This window comes from Trachypithecus francoisi, unplaced genomic scaffold (assembly GCF_009764315.1).
Source record: "Trachypithecus francoisi isolate TF-2019V2 unplaced genomic scaffold, Tfra_2.0 Lachesis_group14, whole genome shotgun sequence".
Classification (NCBI taxonomy): domain Eukaryota; kingdom Metazoa; phylum Chordata; class Mammalia; order Primates; family Cercopithecidae; genus Trachypithecus; species Trachypithecus francoisi.
In genome coordinates, this window is record NW_022681459.1 from 48,263,689 (window position 1) to 48,283,395 (window position 19,707).

The 19,707-nt window shown below is 48.3% G+C and overlaps 1 protein-coding gene and 1 long non-coding RNA gene across 10 annotated transcripts in view; one reads left to right on the plus strand and one right to left on the minus strand.

Moving 5' to 3' along the window:
* Positions 1-5,740, minus strand: part of AP1B1 (adaptor related protein complex 1 subunit beta 1) — a 62,250-nt gene extending 56,510 nt beyond the window's left edge. For 6 of the 9 annotated variants that reach the window (XM_033233141.1, XM_033233140.1, XM_033233137.1 and 3 more), the window contains exon 1: positions 5,404-5,740. The gene's annotated coding sequence lies outside the window, so the exon portion shown is untranslated. The remainder of the gene's footprint in view (positions 1-5,403) is intronic. The other 3 variants (XM_033233144.1, XM_033233143.1, XM_033233142.1) reach the window with 2 other exon arrangements.
* On the plus strand, positions 5,520-19,377 carry LOC117096152. Its single transcript, XR_004442365.1, has 4 exons — positions 5,520-5,602; positions 7,834-7,861; positions 12,811-12,883; positions 19,331-19,377. It is a non-coding gene; the product is annotated as an uncharacterized LOC117096152 (long non-coding RNA).
* Positions 19,378-19,707: the final 330 nt, after the last annotated feature.

Here is a 19,707-nt window from a genome sequence, read left to right on the forward strand (position 1 = left end):
CAGCCAGCCACCCAACACTCAGGGATCAGGCAATGAAGACCACCACAGCAGCAGACCCAAGGCTGGCTCTACTGAAATTGTGTTATTCCACTCGCAATATGCTTAAGATCCTAAATGTAAGGAGCGTGTGGTAAAGAGTATCTGCCAACCAAGTCTATTCTGCTACAGAACTCAGTTACTGAAATGCCGAAAATGAACAATGAAGGTTCAGTTTTAAAGCTTTTGAGACTTGATTTTCTTTTTTTTTATATATTTTTTAAAATTATACTTTAAGTTCTAGGGTACATGTGCACAACGTGTAGGTTTGTTACATATGTATACTTGTGCCGTGTTGGTGTGCTGCACCCATCAACTCGTCAGCACCCATCAACTCGTCATTTACATCAGGTACAAACCTACCACCTTCCAGCTCCGAGTCCACAGGGCAGACTGTGGTAACTGGTGGTAACCTGGGGGATCAGTGACCAAGGCATCCCAGTAACTGATGAAGTCTGGGCCTTGTGGGGTCAACCCAGAGTTAGGCCACACTCATACCATAACTAGGAGAGGCCTCCCTTCCTGACAGAGGTCAGAAGTCAAGTCCAAGGCTAAAGACCCAGACGGCATGAGACGTAGGAGTGTAGAACCATAGACAAGTCCTCCCTCAGCTCCACTATATAAGAGGGGACAATCTAAACACAAGGAGTGGGTAGGTGAAGGCAGCCATAGCAGGTAGGACAGGGGCTCTCCCAGGCTCTACAAAGCAAACAGGCACAACTGCAGCACAACTGTAAAATGGAAACTGCAGTGTTACATGCCTGAGGGGTTTGTGAGGCTAAAACAAGTCAATACACACCTAGCCCTTAGCAGTGCCCGGCCCACAAAATGCCTGATAAATGTTAGCCACTATTACTACTAGTGAGAGAGAGTTTACCACTTCCCTGCTCGGTACCAGATTCCCAGGCCTCTGGAGGCCCTGAAACACTCTGGCGGCTGTCTGGTGGTAGCAACTGTAGTTTGAAAGCAGTCTCCGCACTGATCAGATTTCTCCCTGTCTCTATGAGGTGACATGAGGATGGACAAGAGATAATCTAGAAAGTGCTTTGAACCCCTTAGGAGTTAAGGAATCCTAACAATTCAATACAATATTCATTCATTCACTCATTGAACATCTGCTGAGCACCAACTATGTACCAGACGTCTCACTGGGTGCTGGAGACACAGTTAAGGCAGGTCTTCATCAAGGATTAAGAGCTATTCACTGGCAGGGCGCGGTGGCTCACACCTGTAATCCCAGCACTTTGGGAGGCCAAGGCAGGCGGGTCACTTGAGGTCAGGCGTTCGAGCCCAGCCTGGCCAACATGGTGAAACCGTGCCTCCACTAAAAATACAAAAATTAGCCAAACATGGTGGCAGGCGCCTGTAATCCTAGCTACTCTGGAGGCTAAGGCAAGAGAATCTTTTGAACCCGGGAGGTGGAGGTTGCAGTGAGCTGAGATCGCGCCATTGCACTCCAGCATGGAGGAAAAAGCGAGACTCTGTCTCAAAAAAAAAAGAAAAAAGAAAAGAGCTATTTACTTGGAAGAGAGCCAAGTAAACAATCACAACCCACTGTGACCCTTGCCACAGGACATCAAGGAGGGGCATCTAGCTCAGACTTAGGGGCGATGATCAGATGGGAAGAACCAAGTAGCACTGCAGCTAGGCAGGTAAGGTTGGGGGAGCAGGAAATGGTGTTCAGGCAGAGGGAATAGCGCAAAGCAAAGACAGAGAGTTGGAAGGCCAGGTGTGGTGGCTCATGCCTATAATCCCAGCACTTTGGGAGGCCCAGGCGGAAGGACTGCTTGAGGCCAGGGGTTTGAGACCAGCCTGAGCAACATAGCAAGACTCCGTCTCTACAAAAAATAAAAACAATTTGCCAGGCACAGTGGCACTCACCTGTAGTCCTAGCTACTTGGGAGGCTGAGGCGGGAGGGTCGTTCAAGCCCACAAGTTGGAGCCTGCAGTGAGCTATGATAGCTCCACTGTACTACAGTCTGGGTAACAAACCAAGATCCTTCCTCAAAAACAGAAAAAAAGAGTTGGGGCTTGCAGAAGTAGCAAGCAGCTGAGGTTGACGGGAGCTTGGGAAAAGGTGAGTACGGAGTAGGAGAGATGATGAAAGAGAGCTAGGCAAGGGTCAGAGTCCAAAGGGCCTTGAATGTCACGTTAAGGAATGTGAGTTTTAGCCTGAGGGCAACTAGGAGCCACTGATGATTTTTCAAGCAGAATTTTCTTTAAGGATTCCCCAACTGCTTTGCTGACATTTTTTTCTCAGGAGTATTTGTTCCTCTCTATGTGAAGAGATAAAGAACAGAAAAATCACTTCTGGGCTGTGATAATATCAACAATCTCTTTTAGACAAAAGACCTGTCGAGAAAAAGAAATGTCTGCAAGGCACAAATGTCCCCTCAACTTTCAGAAACACAGCAAAGTGTAAAACCCAAGCCATGTTTGCTTACTGTCAGCACGTCAGGCTTTGGTGCCAGACATGGGAAGTTCCTGGGAAGTGGGCAGTTAAGAAACGCAAGAATTTCAGAGAATAACCAGAAAAAGATGCAAGTCCAAGCTCAAAGTCAGAAGGACCAACAAATTGAACTTGTTCTGAACTACTTTTAGGAAGTGAAACAAGAAGGGTGGAAGAAGTCCTGAGTACATTAAGGTCTCTGTTTGCAGAAGGAAGTAACGCTCCAGAAGCCAAGGTTCGCAGACTTCCTCAGACACAGGCCCCCCAGCAGGCATCAGTCAGCCTCGAGTCAAAGCACCCAAAAATCACAGGCCCTGCACAAATTTTCCCATCTAACCCTCACACAAAGCAGGGGTAGGGGAGTCAGAGAGGGTGGCCAGTATGATTTTAGAGCTGAGGTAAAGGAGGGCTAGCCTATGTAAACCGTCCAGGTCAGGTCACACTGCCAGGAAGCTGCTGAACTGCTGAGCTGGGGTTGAACCCAGGGCTGACTGACTGGGAGTCGAGTGATCTTTCCTGCATACCTCTGGGCTCTTGAAGCAGCTCAGGGGGAAGCGTCCACTGACCCACACTCAACAGATGATCTCCACACAACCTCTGAGGGATCTGACTCTTTGAGAACTACTGAAGCTGCTCCTCATGACAGTTTCTAAGAGGTCGGAGGACACTGGTGGGCTCAACTCCGAACAGAAAACCACATGCTCTGAGCTCTGCTCATGTTCCCACCCTCTGTGACAAGTTGCTTCATCTCAAATCCTCCCTTGGAAGGATGGGAGTAAGGTGACAATATTAAGTTTCTGTGAATTCAATGGAACTAGGACAACAGATCATAGAGCTAAAAAAAAAAAAACGGTATTACACTAATATTTATATACAGCTTTCTTCAGAAGCATGTGGAAGCCCTCACAGGTTCATTCACAGGTTCATACCCCCAGGAATAGACAGGAAGGCAGCAGGTCTTTCTCATGTTGATGTCAGGGAAACTGAGGCAGAATTGAAGCAAGTGAATATCCACAATGGAATGAGGCTCAGATTCATACAGCCTAGTCCTCCAGTCACCAAACCATCACACCACCTCCCACATAAGATGTGCTCAGCTCTGGCGAGAAGCCATGGGGCCTGTACATTTCTCAGAAAGGCAGATTCTTCCTCTGGGTACCTTCTTCCAGAACCTAGGACCAAAAGATCCCCTAGAGGTCATGTGTTCCTCTCTTTTTAGACCAAAAGGAATGCAGCTTAACCACTCTGAAGAGAAGTTCTGGATAGTCTTCAAATAGCTTTCACGGATAGCCTGTTTTGTGTCTCACTGTTCCCCAAAGTCAGGAAAATCTTAGACTCTTGCCCTGAGAGGTATCACTAATAGCAACAGCCTGCAGGATTATTTTATCCTAAAGAAAGTGAATCAAATGACCCTTATGAAGATCAGACAAAAAACAATAAGGCTACATCTTTTTTTTTTTTGTTGTTGAGACGGAGTCTCGCTCTGTCGCCCAGGCTGGAGTGCAGTGGCCGGATCTCAGCTCACTGCAAGCTCCGCCTCCCGGGTTTATGCCATTCTCCTGCCTCAGCCTCCCGAGTAGCTGGGACTACAGGCGCCCGCCATCTCGCCCGGCTAATTTTTTGTATTTTTTTTAGTAGAGACGGGGTTTCACCGTGTTAGCCAGGATGGTCTCGATCTCCTGACCTCGTGATCCACCCGTCTCGGCCTCCCAAAGTGCTGGGATTACAGGCTTGAGCCACCGCGCCCGGCCAAGGCTACATCTTAACATAAATTCAAATAAATACAACGGCAGCTAAAACTCTTTTTTTTTTTGAGATGGAGTCTCACTCTGTGGCCCAGGCTGGAGTGCAGTGGCACGATCTTGGCTCACTACAACCTCCGCCTCCCGGGTTCAAGCGATTTCCTGCCTCAACCTTCCAAGTAGCTGGGATTACAGGCGTGCGCCACCACACCCAGCTAATTTTTGTATTTTTAGTTGAGACGGTTTCACCATGTTGGTCAGGCTGGTCTTGAACTCCTGACCTCGTGATCCACCTGCCTCGGCCTCCCAAAGTGCTGGGATTACAGGCATGAGCCACAGCGCCCGTCTAAAAGTCTTAAATATCCCCTACACCCCAACCTTACTCCAGTCTTTCCTTTGTCTCTGTACTTTGCAGGTCCCTGAGAGCCTGGGCAGGAAACCTGGCCTTGCCTCTACCACCCGAATGACCTTATATGTGTGATTTAACCTCTCTGTGCCTCAATGTCCTCATCGATAAAACAGGGATATTTAATCCCCACAAAGGTTGCTGTGAAGTTTAAATGTGTCATTGTAAGGAAAGTGCTTAGCACAGTGCCGGGTACACAGAAGGGGCTCGATAGCCACTAGCAAGCATCTCCCTCGTTATTTGGTAGCATTATCACCGGTGTCCCCATTCGGTCAACATGTTGTCTTAGAGGATCCAACAGACAAGACCAAGCCCGTGCCTAGCCGCGGGCGGGCGGCACGGGACCGTTTTCTAATTTTTCTTTCTTTCTTTCCTTTTTTTCAACCTTGGCAAAGAGATAACGCCCGGAACAACTAGGAGGCATCAGGATGGCCATGAGGGTGAGCCTGAAAGAGGAAACTAGAGCCCGAAGAGTTTTCCCTCCGGCCAGAGAGGAATTCCTCGGGGCCTAAGTCTAAGAGTCTCTCTGGGCGGGAGCCCCAGGAGGGGTTGCAGCTCTGGGGCGGCGGAGGAACAGGCCGGCGGCCAAGTGGGAGCGAATGAATGAACGAACCCTCAGCCCTTCCTCCTCCTCTGGCCGGGGACGCCGCTCGCGCCTCTGCAGCGCCGCGTCCTCTTCATGACCTCTGACCCCGCAAACCCCTCACCTAGGTCCCCTGACTCCCCGCCCCACTTTTTCTCCTGGCTCGCCCGGATCCCCGCTTCCTCACCCGCAGGTCCCAGCAGCTCCCAGCGCCACGGCTCGGTTCGGCTTGGCACCAAAACGTCCGCGGCTTTCACCTCTCGCTCTCCTGGTGCGTCCCGGCTGCCGGCGGCTCGGAGCCCCGCGGCTGTCACCTGCCGGGCGGAAGTGAGCTGCCCGCGCGCGGGTACTTCCGGTGGACGCAAGGCCTGAAGGCGGGGTCAAGGGTACAACCCTGGCGGGGGTGGTGGCCGTGGGGCGGGGCAAGAAAAGGGGCAGAGCCCAACAGTATTAACCCCTCGGCAGCCGCGGCGCTGCTATGCTGCAGTCTCCCGCAGAGCCCTTGGGAAACCAGCCCGCTAGTTAATTCAGCGTGAGGGGGCCGAGCAAGATCGTAGGGACTTCTTCTGTGTAAAGACGGCAAGTCTGAGGTTCTAAGAGGGGCAGGGTTTTGCTCAAGGTCACTCTTTTTTTTTTTTTTTTGGTTTGAAACAGGGTCTTGCTCTGTTGCCCAAGCTAGAGTGCAGTGACTTGAAGATCTGGGCTCACTGCAACCTCCGCCACCCGGGCTCAGGTGATCCTCTCACCTCAGCCTCCCAAGCAGCTGGGAGCACAGGCGCACAGCAGTACGCCCGGCTAATTATTTATTATTTACTTATTTATTTATTTTTTGTAGAGAGAGGCTGTCTCACTATATTGCTCAGGCTGGTCTCGAAATCATGCGCCCAAGAGATCCTCCCGCCTCGGCCTCCCAAAGTGCTGGGATTACAGGCATGAGCCACTGCACCCGGCCACTTTTTTTTTTTTTTTTTTCAGAGAGGGGTCTCTGTCTCTGCAGCTCTAGTTTGAACCCTTCCATTCTTAAGATGAGTGACCTTGAGCCAGACACAGTGGCTCATACCTGTAGTCCCAGCTATTCGGGAGGCTGAGGCAAGAGAATGGCTTGAGCCGGGGAGGTTGAGGTTACAGTGAACTATAATTGCAACACTGCACTCCAGCCTGGGCGACAGATCCAGACCCTGTCTCAAAAAAAGAAGAAAAAAAAAACCATCTGCAATCTCACTGACCTAAGACAATCAACTTTTAATATTTCTGTGAATATTCTTCCAGACTTGACAGATCATTTTTTTGTTTGTTTGTTTGTTTTGAGACAGAGTCTCCCTCTGTTGCCTGGACTTGAGTGCAGTGTCGTGATCTTGGTTCACTGCAACCTCTGCCTCCCAGGTTCAAGAGATTCTCCTGCCTGGGCCTCCCAAGTAGCTGGGATTACAAGCATGCGCCACCATGCCCGGCTAATTTTTGTATTTTTAGTAGGAGGGGTGGTTCACTATGTTGGCCAGGCTGGTCTTGAACTCCTGACCTCAAGTGATCTGCCTACCTTGGCTTCCCAAAGTGCTGGGATTATAGGCGTGAGCCTCTGTGCCCAGCCTCAATTGATATTTTTTAACTCACCAAAATATTGGTAAAAGTTTCCCAAAATAGTAAATACATTTCTACTTGGCACTTTCCAATATCTGCATCATATTCCATTATATGGATGGTACTGCTAATCTCAAAACCAGTCCCCTAAGGTTATCAATCTTTTTTAATATTATCAAAAACTTGTTAATAAATAAGCTTGCACAGCTAAGTCTGTATGTCCTATCTAATATAGATTTATATTTAACATAATTTTATATGCTTAATCAGCCTCAAAGCCTTTAAAAGTTGTTATTTTGAAATAATTATAGACTTATAGGAAACTGCAAAATTAGTACCAAAATTGAGTCCCATGTACCCTTCACCCAGCTTCCCACAATGGTGACATTTTATATATCTGTAGTATAATAGCAAAACCAGGAAATTGGCATTGGTAAAATACCATTATCTAAATTACAAACCTTATTCCATTTTTATTTTTTTATTTATTTTATTTTATTTTACTTTATTTGAGATGGAGTCTCGCTCTGTCGCCCAGGCTGGAGTGCAGTGGTGCGATCTCGGCTCACTGCAAGCTCCACCTCCCAGGTTCACGCCACTTTCCTGCCTCAGGAAAGGATGGGAGGCAGGGCTTGCAGTGAGCCCAGATCGCGCCACTGCACGCTAGCCTGGGTGACAGAGTGAGACTCTGTCTCAAAAAAAAGAAGAAAGTAGGGAACAAATGGAATTTTTTTTATTTTTTATTTATTTTATTTTATTTTACTTTATTTGAGATGGAGTCTCGCTCTGTCGCCCAGGCTGGAGTGCAGTGGTGCGATCTCGGCTCACTGCAAGCTCCACCTCCCAGGTTCACGCCACTTTCCTGCCTCAGGAAAGGATGGGAGGCAGGGCTTGCAGTGAGCCCAGATCGCGCCACTGCACGCTAGCCTGGGTGACAGAGTGAGACTCTGTCTCAAAAAAAAGAAGAAAGTAGGGAACAAATGGAATTTTTTTTATTTTTTATTTTTTGGCTTCAACAACGGAATTTCTTTTCTCACAGTGCTGGAGACTGGAAGTCTAAGATCAAGGTATTGGCAGGGTTCCTTTCCTCTGAGGCCTTTCTCCTTGGCTTGCAGATGGCCGCCCTCTTGCTATGTCCTCACACAATCTTTCCTCTGTGTGCCTGGAATAATTTTATATGTATGTATGTGCTATGCAGCATGTGTGATACGCAACTCTCCGGAGGAACTGCCTTTCTCTGATGATAGACATTGGTAAATGCCACCCACCTCAGTGGAAAACAAAATTTCACTGGGAATGTAACATGGGAAGAGAAAAATTATCCAACAAAACAAACCAACAGACCTAAAGGTATCAAGCTGGAGAGCTTACGTACAAGTGGCAAGTTAGTGGTTGAAGGAGTCAGAGCTTTCAGATTTCCAAGGAGAGAGAGGTCACAGCACTGGGTGACTCAGGAAGGACTTCCTGGGGAAGATGGCATTTGCGCTGTCTTGCCGAATAAGAACAGAGTTGCATAGGCTGAGAGAGAAGGAAAGGGTAATCCAGGGGGAAGAACTGTGTCGAGTCAGGAAAACCTCACAGGCCCCCCTGTGCAAGGGAGCCAGGTGTCTAGCCCTGCAGAAAGCGTTTTCCAAGCCCCTGGTTTGAGCCAGGCCCTGGGCTAGGTGCTGGATAGTCAGATGGGTGAGGCTAAGGCCCTGCCCTTGCTGAGCCTACAGTTTGCGGGGAGAGGGGGTAACAGAGGAGCAAGTCACAAGTGTGACTGATTCTGTGACGGGGACATACTGGGAGGCTATGGGAGTCCAGAGCTAAAACTGAAGTTCCTTTGGGTTGGAGGGACTAGGGGACGCCTGGACAAGTAGAGGGGGTTTTGTTGTTGTTGTTGTTTTTGGTGAGCCGGGGTCTCAGTCCATCCCCCAGGCTGGAGTGGAGTGGCAGCAATCTCGGCTCACTGCAATGTCTGCCGCCCAGGCTGAAACAATTCTCTTGCCTCAGCCTCCTGAGTCGCTGGGATTACAGACACCTGCCATCACACCCAGCTAATTTTTGTATTTTTAGTAGAGATGGGGTTCCACCACGTTGACCAGGCTAGTCTCAAATTTCTGACTTCAGGTCATCCGCCCGCCTCGGCCTCCCAAAAAGCTGGGATTATAGGCATGAGCTACCATGCCCGGCTTTTTTTGAGACAGTCTCGCTCTGTCACTCAGGCTGGAGTGCAGTTCTGCAAACTTGGTTCACTGCAATTTCTGCCTCCCATGGTCAAGCAATCCTCCTGCCTCACCCTCCTGAGTAGCTGGGACTGCAGTTGCACACCACCATGCCTGGCTAATTTTTGTATTTGTAGTAGAGATGGGGTTTTGCCACATTGGCCAGGCTGGTCTCAAACTCCTGACCTCAAGCAATCCACCTCCAAAGTGCTGGGATTACAGGCATGAGCCCACATACACACGGCCAAGTACAGTGTATTTAATCAGGAACTGCAGAACAACAGTGAATGTTTATGGAACATGTAGCATGCCAGGGAGTGTGCAGAAAATCTCACTTCCTCCTGACATCAGCCCCATGAAGAAGGGGTTGTTTTAGCTCCATTTCATCTTGGGGGGAACTTCAACCCTGAGAACTTAAATCAAATAGCATGTGAGTGACAGGGCTGAGGGCCTGGTCCCAGACCCCCAGCTCTCATGAGTTTCACTCATTCACCTAACAATTGTCACTGCCACCTGAGCCAGGCACACTGGGAATGCAACAGTGAACAGGGTATGGCACAGTGTCCCCCTGGGGGCTCACTGTTGAGTATGGGAGAAAGACAAATGAAGGGACAATTATAACTCAGAGTGGTAGGAAGTACCAGGGAGGCACAGGGGATGCAGGCACCAAATTCAGCCTGGGAAAGTCAGGGAAGGCTTCCTGGAGGAAGTGACACCCAACCTGAACTGTGAAGGGTGAGACTATTACTAATAGTTAACCATTAACTAGGCACTGCGTGAAGCGCTTCTGCATATTAACTCATTAAACTTTCCCAACAATTCCATGACAGTTCCATGACTGCCTCCAAGTAGAGATCAGGAAAAGACCAGTGGGCAGAACTGATTTCTCGCCTACTTCCATGAGGACCTGGACCTGCTCTCCCGCAGTATGGTCTGGCAGGAGAGCTAAAAGTATACTAGTAAGAGGAAGTACAGTTCAGTATCAAAGGCTTGATCATTACAGCTTGCAGAGGTGGGTGACAGAAGCAGGGAAGGGGGCCTCTAAGGAAACTTCTCTTTCTGCCCCCATCACTAAACCCACCTAGCCACCTGAGTCATCCACACCATCAAATGCTGACAGCTGCAACTGGAACAGCCACACCTGGAGCATGTGTGGGTGCCCCAGCCCTCTGAGACCCCAGGCCCAGGAGGAGCTCCTTGCCCTAGGATGGGGGGAGTAGAGCCAATGGTAGCCAAGCCCACCTGGAGAGAGAGAGAAAGAGAGGGCACTCATTTCCTCCCAAGAAATACACACTTGCTGACAATAATACTACCTCCTGGCTGGTTTTAATTTTTATTTGTTTATTTATTTTTTTGAGACGGAGTCTCACTCTTTTTGCCTAATCTGCCTACCACACACGGAACTAATTTTTGTATTTTTAGTAGAGATGGGGTTTCACCATGTTGGCCAGGCTAGTCTCGAACTCCTGACCCTAAATGATCTGCCCGCCTTTGCATCCCAAAGTGCTGGGATTACAGACGTGAGCCACCATGCCCAGCCTATTTTTATTTATTTTAGAGGTGAGGTCTCACTATGTTGCCCAGGCTGGTCTCAAACTTCTGGCCTCAAGCAATCCTCCTACTTTGGCCTCCAAAGTTCTGGGATTACAGGTATGTGCCTCTGTGCCCAGCCAGGACATTTTAAAACTTTTCCCCAAGCCCCAGATTTTTTATACCCTGCCCGATTTGAGCTGGCTGGTGGAGACAGGGCTGTCTAGTCCTTTGTTTTTGAGACAGTTTCGATCTCGTCACTGCAAGCTCCACCTCCCAGGTTCAAGTGATTCTCTTGCCTCAGCCTCCCGAGTAGCTGGGATTAAAGGCCCATGCTACCATGCCCAGCTAATTTTGTTTGTTGTTTTTATTTTTGTTTTGAGACAGAGTCTCGCTTTTGTTGTTCAGGCTGGAGTGCAGTAGCACGGTCTTGGCTCACTGCAACCTCCACCTCCTGGGTTCAAGCCATTCTGCTGCCTCAGCCTCCCAAGTAGCTGGGATTACAGGTGCCCGCCACCATGCCTGGCTAATTTTTGTATTTTAGTAGAGACAGGGTTTCATCATGTTGGCCAGGTTGGTCTCGAACTCCTGACCTCAGTTGATCTGCCTGCCTGGGCCTCCCAAAGTGCTGGGATTACAGGCGTGAGCCACCGCACCTGGCCAGTCCAGTTCTTTGGGCCTCAGTTTCTCTTCTCTGAGACCTGTGCATCCACCATGTGCCAAGCATCGTTGTATGCCCTTGACATCCATCACTTCATTTAACTCTGTTCTCAATAGGTAGATGCTAAGATAACCCCATTTTACAGATGAGGCCACTGAAGTCCTGAAATGTTGAGGGACTTTCCCAGGGTCCCGTAGCTGCAATGGGCTGAGTGGGGAGTCAAGGCTAGGGCTGATGACGGCAGGCCCCGTGCTTTCTTCTCCACTCACCCTTACCTGCCTCATGAGGTTTCATCCAATGCCAAGAAAGTTGAGAGTTCGTGCGGTCTTGTGAAATGACCCACTGTGACCCCTACCACTGGCATTCTGTGACCCTCAGCAAGTCCCTTCCCCTTTCTGATGCTCAGAATCTCAGCAACGTCCTTCCCATCCTCCCTCCACAATGAATGGGTGCGTAAATACATGAACAAATTAAGTGTTCTTTCCCTCTGCACCCACTAGAGGGCACACTGGTGCCACTAACCGCCACTGTTCCCTTAAATGCCATTCTTGCACAGGGGCCGCCATGCCTTTCTATTCCCAGCCTTTCCACACTCTTCTTCCTCTGTGATTACTATTCCTCTACTCCAGTCTCTGTTTGCTTGCTGGTTTTTGTTGTTTCCATCCTGAAAATCTCTAAAAGTTGCCACAGAGCCTTTCTAAAAGGAACAAGGAGGTGGGTTTGTCTACAGCCTCAGGAACACCAGCGTCTACCTACTTGCTGAGGGCAGGCAGTTTCCCATCCCTCCTGCCCAGCCCAGGCTTGGTACAACCCCCAGGGCAGAGGGGCCTAGAGCTTGCCAGGGATCCCAGCCTTTTCCCCCAGCTCTCCTTGCTGCAGATGTCCTCAGTGCACCATCTCTGGTCTTCCCAGTAGCAAATTCCTGCTCAGCCCCTCCTAGCTGTACACCACAGGCTCCCTCTTGAAAAGCTCTGCTCTCTCAGGTACCCCTATGCTGAACCACCCTCCGCCAATGCATCGAAAAAGCCCGGGCTCTCGGCTGGGCGTGGTGGCTCACGCCTGTAATCCCACTGCTTTGGGAGGCCGAGGTGGGTGGATCACTTGAGGTAGGAGTTTGAGACCAGCCTGGCCAACATGGAGAAACTCCATCTCTATTAAAAACACAAAAATTAGCCAGGGATGGTGGCATGTGCGTGTAATCCCAACTACTGGGGGAGCTGAGACAGGAGGATCACTTGAACCTGGGAGGCGGAGGTTGCAGTGAGCCAAGAGCATGCCACTCTACTCCAGCCTGGGCAACAAACTCTTGTCTCAAAAAAAGAGAAAAGAAAAGAAAAAGCCCAGGCTCTCAACCCCACCTGGGCTCAGATCTTCAGCTATGGGACTTCAGTTTCCAGTCTGAAAAATGGGGCTTGCTGTGCTTTGAATGCATCCCCCAGGAAGCACATGTTGGCAGTCCCCACTGCAACAGTGTTAGGAGATGGGGCCTAACAGGAGGTGTTTGGGTCATGAAGTCTCTACTCTCATGAATGGATTAATGCCAATCACGGAAGGGCTTGAGGCTGTGTGTTAGATCTCTTGCACTCTCTCTCACCCTCTCCCTTTCTACCGTGGGAAGATACAAGGAGGCCCCCACCAGATGCTGAGCAGATGTTGGCACCATGCCTTTGGACTTCTGGACTTCGAGAACTGTGAGCCAAATACATTTCTGTTTATTATAAATTACCGAGGTATTCTGTTAAAGCAGCACAAGACAGACTAACATAGGTTGGTTGTGCCTTCTTGCAAGGTTGCTGTAGAGATTAAATTATAGAACTAATGTACAGTGGCTGGAACCTATAAGTCCCCGTTAAATGGGAGCTACTATTTGTATTAATTTTTAAAAGTAGAGGTTGGTGGGAGGTCTCACCATGCTGTTCAGGCTGGTCTCAAACTCCTGGCCTCAAGTGATCCTCCTGCCTTGGCCTCCCAAAGTGCTGGGATTACAGGTGTGAGCCACTATGCCCAGCCTGTGTTAATATTCAGCTAGCTGGGCTTGATGGCTCACGCCTGTAATCCTAGTGCTTTGGGAGGCTGTGGCAGGTGAATTGCCTGAGCTCAGGAATTTGAGACCAGCCTGGGTAACATGTTGAAACCCCTGTCTACACTAAAATACAAAAAATGTGCCAGGCGTGGTGGCACATGCTTGTAGTCTCAGCTACTCGGGAGGCTGAGGCAGGAGAATCACTGGAACCTGGGAGGCAGAGGTTACAGTGAGCCAAGATCATGCCAACTGCACTCCAGCTTGGGCTACAGAGCGAGACTCTGTCTCAAAAAAAAAAAAAAAATTAGTGCAGCTCAGCCACTTCCTGGCTGTGGGTCCATCAGCATATTACTTAGTTTCTTTACCTCAACTTCCCTATCTGGAAAATGGGACTAACACCCTACTTTATACAGATGTCCAGAAAAACTAGATGTTTTCTCTCTTTTTTTTTTGAGATCTTGGCTTACTGCAACCTCCACCTCCCAGGTTCAAGTGATTCTTCTGCCTCAGCTTCCTGAGTAGCTAGGACTACAGGCAGGAGCCACCACACCCGGCTAATTTTTGTATTTTGGTAGAGACGGGGTGTCACCATATTGGCCAGGCTGGTCTCGAACTCCTGACCTCATGATCAGCCCACCTCGGCCTCCCAAAGCACTGGGATTACAGGCGTGAGCCACCGTGCCCACCCGAAACTAGATGTTTTCCAGGTGGGTAAGGTAGGTAATGTTCTTCAGACAACTAGTAAGCACTTAATAAAAAGTAGTGTTTGTAATTATTAACGGTCATCAACTAGGGCACAAAGAAAATGTCAATAAACTCCCATACAGTAGAAATTGTTCATATATTATTCCTTGACCACAATTTAAAAAACTGGAAATCAATAATGAAACCAGAAAGCTGACTTCACACTAGCAAAAAAAAGTCTTTTTTTTTTTTTGAGATGGAGTCTCACTCTGTCACCCAGGTTGGCATGCAGTGGTATAATCTCAGCTCACTGCAGCTTCCACCTCCCATGCTCCAGTGATTCTCCTGCCTCAGCCTCATGAGTAGCTGGGATTACAGGTGCGGGCCAGCACGTCTGGCTAATTTTTGTATTTTTAGTATAGACGGGGTTTCACCATGTTGGCCAGGCTGGTCTCAAACTCCTGACCTCAGGTGATCCACCCACCTTGGCCTCCCAAAGCACTGGGATTACGGGCGTGAGCCACGGCACCCAGCAAAACAGTCTCTTTTAAACATCTGAAACTCCTGGGTAAGTGGTGAATTCAACATATCCACGTAACTCCACTCCCTTCTGAAATCTCACTAAAACAACAATAAAGGAATTTTCTTTTTTTGCTTGAGATGGGGTCTCACTCTGTCACCTAGCCTGGAATGCAGTGGCATGGCCTTGACTCCTTGCAGCCTCAACCTCCCGGGCTCAAGCAATTCTCCCAAGTGGCTGAAAGTCACGCATCCAGCTAATTTTTAAATTTGTTGTTGTTGTTGTTGAGATGAGGTCTCACTATGTTGCCCAGGTTGCTCTCAAACTCCTGGGCTCAAGCAATCCTCCCACTTTAGCCTCCCAAAATGCTGGGATTACAGGCATGTGCCACTCACTGTGCCTGGCCAGAATTTTTTAATGATAAAATATATATAACATAAATATATACATTATGTACATATATATACACACACAACATAAAAATTTATCATTTGGGCCATTTTAAAGTGCACAGTTCTGTGACATTAAGTACATTTACATACGTAACCATCATCACCATCTAGCTCCAAAATTTCTTTTTTTTTTTTTTTTGAGACAGAGTGTCGCTCTGTCACCCAGGCTGGAGTGAAATGGCGCAATCTCGACTCACAGCAACCTCCGCCTCAGCCTCCTGAGTAGCTGGGATTACAGGCATCCACTGCCACCTGGCTAATTTTGTATTTTTAGTAGAGACGGGGTTTCACCATGTTGGCCAGGCTAGTCTCAAACTTCTGACCTTAAGTGATCTGTCCACCTTGGCCTCCCAAAATGCTGGGATCACAGGCATGAGTCACTGCGCCCGGCCATCTCCGGAACTTTTTCATCTTCCCAAACAGAAGCTCTATATACATCAAACACTAACTTCCCATTTACCCCCTCCTCGTAGTCCCTGGCAACCACTATTCTACTTTCTTTTTCTTTTTTTTTTTTTTTTTTTTTTTGAGACAGAGTCTCAGTCCCTCACCCAGGCTGGAATGCAATGGCGCCATCTTGGCTCATTGCAACCTCCACCTCCCAGGTTCAGTGACTCTCCTGCCTCAGGCTCCCGAGTATCTGGGATTACAGGCGCGCACCACCATACCCAGCTAATTTTTGTATTTTCAGTAGAGACAGGGTTTCCCCATGTTGACCAGGCAGGTTTGGAACTCCTGATCTCAAGTGATCTGCCCGTCTCATTCTCGCAAAATGGTGGGATTACAGGCATGAGCCACCGTGCCCAGCCAACTATTCTACTTTCTCTCTCCATGAATTTGACTCCTCTGGGTACCTCATATATGTGAAATTATACAGTTTGTCCTTTTGTGTCTGGTTTATTTCACGTACCATAAATAATATCTTCCAGGTTCATCCATGGTGTAGCATATGTCGGGATTACATTTCTTTTTCTTTTTCTTTTCTTTTTGAGACGGAGTCTCGCTCTGTCACCCAAGCTGGAGTGCACTGGCCAGATCTCAGCTCACTGCAAGCTCCGCCTCCCGGGTTCATGCCATTCTCCTGCCTCAGCCTCCCGAGTAGCTGGGACTACAGGCGCCCGCCACCTTGCCCGGCTAGTTTTTTGTATTTTTTAGTAGAGACGGGGTTTCACCGTGTTAGCCAGGATGATCTCGATCTCCTGATCTTGTGATCCGCCCGCCTCGGCCTCCCAAAGTGCTGGGATTACAGTCTTGAGCCACCGCGCCCGGCCTACATTTCTTTTTATGGCTGAATAATATTCTATTGTATATATTCAGCTGTCCCTCAGATTGGTCTAGGACCCCTCGTGGATACCAAAGTTCTGAGACGTTCAAGTCCCTTATATAAAATGGTATAATGGCTGGGCGAAGTGGCTCACACTTGTAACCCCAGCACGTTGGGAGGCCGAGGTGGGTGGATCACTTGAACCCAGGAGTTCGAGACCAGCCTGGCCAACATAAGGAAACTCTGTCTCTACTAAAAATAGAAAAATCAGTCAGGCATGGTGATGCACTCCTGTGGTCCCAGTTACTTAGGAGATTCAGATGGGAGAATCACCTGAACCCAGGAAGCAGCGGTTGTAGTGAGTCGAGATCATGCCATTGCACTCCAGCCTGGGCCACAGGGTGAGGCTCTGTCTCAAATTAAAAAAAAAAAAAAAAAAAGGATGCCTGTAATCTCAGCACTTTGGGAGGCCGAGGTGGGCGGATCACAAGGTCAGGAGATCGAGACCATCCTGGCTAACAAGGTGACACCTCGTCTCTACTAAAAATACAAAAAATTAGCCGGGCCTGGTGGCGGGCGCCTGTAGTCCCAGCTACTCAGGAGGCTGAGGCAGGAGAATGGCGTGAACCTGGGAGGCGTAGCTTGCAGTGAGCCAATATCACGCCACTGCACTCCAACCTGGGTGACAGAGCGAGACACTGTCTCAGAAAAAAAAAAAAAAAGGGCCGGGCGCAGTGATGCATGCCTGTAATCCCAGCACTTTAGGAGGCCGAGGCAGGCAGATTATGAGGTCAGGAGTTTGAGACCAGCCTGGCCAACATGGTGAAACCTTGTCTCTACTAAAAATACAAAAATTATCTGGGTGTGGTGGCGGGTGCCTGTAATCCCAGCTACTTGGGAGGCTGAGGCAGGGGAATCATTTGAACCCAGGAGGTGGAGGTTGCAGTAAGCCGAGATTGGGGCATTGCACTCCAGCCTGGGCGACAGGGCAACACTCTGTCTCAAAAAAAAAAAAAAAAAAAGGTGTAGTATTTGCATATAACTGACACATATCCTCCCTCCTCCCATATATATCCCTAATGATAATGGGAGTTAGGGAGGGCAGGAGGACAGAAGGGAATTGATAAATCTACATCAATGGCTAGAAAGATTATCAGGGAGGCCTCAGAGGCTGGAGTAGGTAATGAGAGATTTTGGCTATACTGAATGACATTTCTCAGAATTCCCTTCCTGAGTGGGGCAGGAAAAAAGAAAAGAAAAGAAAAGAAAATATACAAATGGCCAATAACAGGAAAAGACACTTAGCATCATTAGTCATTAGGAAGATGCTTATCAATATCACAGTGAGATACCACCTTTTTTTTTTTTTTTTTTTTTTTGAGACGGAGTCTCGCTCTGTCGCCCAGACTGGAGTGCAGTGGCTGGATCTCAGCTCACTGCAAGCTCCGCCTCCCGGGTTTACGCCATTCTCCTGCCTCAGCCTCCCGAGTAGCTGGGACTACAGGCGTTCGCCACCTCGCCCGGCTAGTTTTTTTGTTTTCGTTTTTTTTTTTTGTATTTTTTTAGTAGAGACAGGGTTTCACTGTGTTAGCCAGGATGGTCTCGATCTCCTAACCTCGTGATCCGCCCGTCTTGGCCTCCCAAAGTGCTGGGATTACAGGCTTGAGCCACTGCGCCCAGCCGAGATACCACTTTTTTACTATAGGATGGCTATAGTAAAAAAAGAGGACAGTGAAAAGTTCGAGACCAGCCTAACATGTAGAAACCCCGCCTCTACTAAAAATACAAAATTAGCCAGGCATGGTGGTACATGCCTGTAATCCCAGCTACTTGGGAGGCTGAGAGGAGAATTGCTTGAACCTGGGAGGCGGAGGCTGCGGTGAGCCGAGATCGTGCCACTGCACTCCAGCCTGGGCAACGAGAGAGAAACTCCATCTCAAACAACAACATCAAAAAAACAAAAACGAAAACAAAAAAAGTTGTCTAAACATATGCTTTTAGAATCTGAGAAAAGATCTTGATAACTATTCATACCTTTTCCCTTATAATTTCAGTTCAGGGAATCATCTAAAATTCAGGAATAACTTTGCACCTAAATATGTTAATCCCAGCTGTATGAGTGGAAAATGTGAGCATCTCCTGTGTCTCCTGCTGGAGTTATAAACGGTTATGGCATTGTATACACTGGATAGGTTATTACTTAGTCAATGAAGCTTGCATTCAAACCTGCCAAGAAGTGTACAACTTCCCAGGGCCTTAATATTAAACAACCATGACAAGATTTTAAAAAGATGGCATTATCCAATTGAATCACAACTTGACAAAACTGTGCCTAGAAAAAGTGAGAAAACAGCTACTCAGGAGCCTGCGGCAGGAGAATCACCTGAGTCTAGAGGATTGAAGCTGCAGTGAGTGATGATCACGCCACTGCACTCAAGCCTGGACAACAGAGCAAGACTCTGTCTCAAAAAAAAAAAAAGAAAGAAAAGAAAAAGAAGGTCCAGGTGTGGTGGCTCACGCTGTAATCCCAGCACTTTGGAAGGCCAAGGTGGGTGGATCACAAGGTCAGGAGATTGAGATCTTCCTGGCTAATATGGTGAAACCCCGTCTCTACTAAAAATACAAAAAATTAGCCAGGTGTGGTGGCGGGCACCTGTAGTCCCAGCTACTCAGGAGGCTGAGGCAGGAGAATCGCTTGAACCCAGGAGGTGGAGGTTGCAGTGAGCTGAGATCACGCCACTGCACTCCAGCCTGGGCGACAGAGCGAGACTCTGTCTCAAAAAAAAAAAAAAGAAAAGAAAAAGTTAGAAAAGATCTAGACACAAACACCCTAATGATGACCACAGCTCCATTCTATGGCTCCACTGTTCTGTGAGGACCTGATGTTTTACTTTTAAATTTTGCTTTGTAACAACATTGCAAAATACCCCTTCTCTGTGACCCAGCAGTCAGTCACCTTCCCACACCTTTGTCCACACATCTTCTGATTTGACTTGATAGCCCACTACTTCTACTTAGATATAATGTATGCATCTGCATAATCATGTTTAATAATATTTATAATTACAATGGCTGCAAAATATTCCATAATTATGAATGCACATTTGAGCTGATTCCAGGTTTTCTCTTTCAAACTAATGCTGCCATAAACATTTTCATACAAATGGCTTTTTCTTTTCCTTATTATTTCCTCAGGTTCAGTTTCCAGGATTGAGAAACTCTGATTCAAAGAATCTGAGTACGGCCGGGCGCGGTGGCTCAAGCCTGTAATCCCAGCACTTTGGGAGGCCGAGACGGGCGGATCACGAGGTCAGGAGATCGAGACCATCCTGGCTAACACAGTGAAACCCCGTCTCTACTAAAAATACAAAAAACTAGCCGGGCGAGATGGCGGGCGCCTGTAGTCCCAGCTACTTGGGAGGCTGAGGCAGGAGAATGGCGTGAACCCGGGAGGCGGAGCTTGCAGTGAGCTGAGATCCGGTCACTGCACTCCAGCCCGGGCGACAGAGCGAGACTCCGCCTCAAAAAAAAAAAAAAAAAAAAAAAAAAAAAAAAAAAAGAATCTGAGTACT